This window comes from Orycteropus afer, unplaced genomic scaffold (assembly GCF_000298275.1).
Source record: "Orycteropus afer afer isolate SDZICR_OR568_19922 unplaced genomic scaffold, OryAfe1.0 scaffold00025, whole genome shotgun sequence".
Classification (NCBI taxonomy): Eukaryota; Metazoa; Chordata; class Mammalia; order Tubulidentata; family Orycteropodidae; genus Orycteropus; species Orycteropus afer.
The window spans coordinates 20,020,027-20,022,494 of NW_006921612.1; positions in this window are offsets into that span (position 1 = coordinate 20,020,027).

The following is a 2,468-nucleotide window of genomic DNA, read 5'->3' on the forward strand; positions in this document are numbered from 1 at the left end:
TCATGATTCTTTGTCTTTGATTTTGATGAGTTTGATGATGTGTCTTGGTGATTTTCTTTTGGGGTCTATCCTGTTTGGGGTTTGTTGGACTTCCTGAATGGATATATTCTCATCTTTAATCATATCAGGGGAAGTTCTCTTCCAACAAATCTTGGACAGTTTTCTCAGTGGTTTTATTTTTGTCTTCCTGTGCTGGAAATCCAATGACATATAGGTTATTCCTTTTGATAGTATCCCACATGAAACTTAGGCTTTCTTCATTTTGTTTTGATCTTTTTTCTGATTGATCCCTTTCCAAAGAAGTATTCAGGTATTTGTCTTCAGTCTCATTAGTTCTATCTTCCATTGCATCAGTTCTACTCCTTTGCCCTTTCAATGTGTTATCTATTTCTGAAAATTTAGTATTAATCTTCTGGATTTCTACCTGTAGTTTTAGAATCATTTCTAATTTTTCATTTATTTTGTCATTTTGTTCTTGTATTTTGTTCCAAAATTGTTCTAGCATTTTGTCTGTGTTTTCTTTAATTTTGTCAATGTTTGTCTTGATCTGTCTCTCAATCCTTTGAAGTTACCTAAATATAATTATTTTGAATTCCTTATTAGGGAATTTCAAAGCTGCTTCTTCCTCAGGGATGTGTTCTGGGTCTGTATCCTGCTCCCTTGTTTCTACCACTTTATTTTGCTTCTTTGTGTGGACTGTGATCGTCTGTTGTCTCAGAAACATTGTGATGTTGTATATAGATCTCTGTTAACTGTTTGTGAAGAGCAGCCAAGTGTGAGTCAAGCTCTTCTTGGTGGTTGTTTATTGTTGGCCCATTGGTGGAGAAGGAAGTGGTGGCTCTCACTCAGGTAGTGAAGCTGCTGGAGTTGTGCATGTAGTTGTGTTGTATGGAGACTGTTGCTGTCTCCCACTCAGCTAGACAAAAATAACAATTGAATAAGCATCAAAAAAAGTTAGAGAAAGTGGACAAAAAACACACTGTGAGGCAATAAGAGATAAAAGATAGACTAGGAGAATAATGAAGAAAAAAGTGGGAAAAAATGCAAAAAGAAAAAAAAAAGGAATGGGGTTAACCACAAGAAAGAAAAAAAAAATTGGAACTGGGAATAAGAAAAAGAGAAAAAGCTGAAGATTAGAACCTGGGAAGGGAAGAATAAAGAATAGTAATAAAAAAGACAATAATCATAAAAATAATTTTAAAACACACCAAAAAAAAACAAATGAAGTAAAAAAAAAAAAAAATCAGGACAGGGTGGGACAGGGCACCCAGGCTGTTAAGTCCCTGGAATCTGGGAGAATGCTGTCGCTTTAAATATCCAAAATGGTCGAACTGCTTGTAAACATTCAGAATGGCTGTGCCCTCCAGAGAGGCAAAAGTCCACGGCTCAGCCTGCCTTCCTCTTCACTGCTTCCCCTTTTATTCACCAGTCACTAGTGCAGTCCTTTGTGCAGTCCCTGTCTAGCAGGGCTGATTTTTAGGTTAATTCTTACATCCTAACACTACTCAGCAATATCCAAGCTGTCTGTGCCATCAAGATAACTGCCAGACCACAGCTCCATATGTCTCCTTTTTTGGTGTTTTCATGCAAATTCTTCTACTAGTTGGGGTTTAGTACACTTCTATATCCTTCCCTTCAAAGCTCAGCATCCAGGATTATCTTCTGTGTCTGTTAATTAGTTCCCCTTTTCTTTGTTGAAGAGGGTCTGTTCAGCCTTTCTTCCTATTCCACCCTCTTACCAGAACTCGAGGCCCCTTAAACTCTTATATGCACAAAGAGTGTTGTCCCAACTCAGCTGGTGGATGAAGAATATTTTCATATTGGGAGTCATCCTCTCCTCTTTTTGGTCTGTTTACTACTTTCTTTGGATGTGCTGCAGCATTCTGTTGTTTTCCTGTGGGTGTATAGTACTGATAGGAGCTCTGGTGGTGTGGTGCCTAAGGCACTTGACTGCTAACCAGAAGTCTGGTGGTTCAAACCCACCAACCACTCCTTAGAAGGAAGGCTGGGCAATCTACTTCCATAGTGATACTGCCTCGGAAACCCACAGAGGGCTGGCTAAGAGTTGGATCTGACTTTTTTTTTTTTTTTTTAATAGTACTGATTTATCCTCCATGGGGGAGTTCTGATTCTGATCTTAAGGTTACTCACAACTTTGGGCAATGTTGTCCTATTTTCTTCCAAGCAGATCTGGAAGAACAATAGGACTGCCACATGTTGCAAGTCACTTTGTGTAGAGGGTCAGAGACAATTCCTATGTAAGTAGCCAGAGGAGGCTTACTTCTGAACAGGAATGTATGTCCATAGTAGAAAGACATCATTACTGAGACCTTTATTTTTGTTTACTTCTCATTGCATAATTTTCAAGAAATAGTGTGTTAGGTCATTTACTATATGGTGTTCTACAAAGCAGCTATCTAAAAAGTGGTCTGCTTACTTTTTAACAGTGAGGGTCATATTTAAACGCT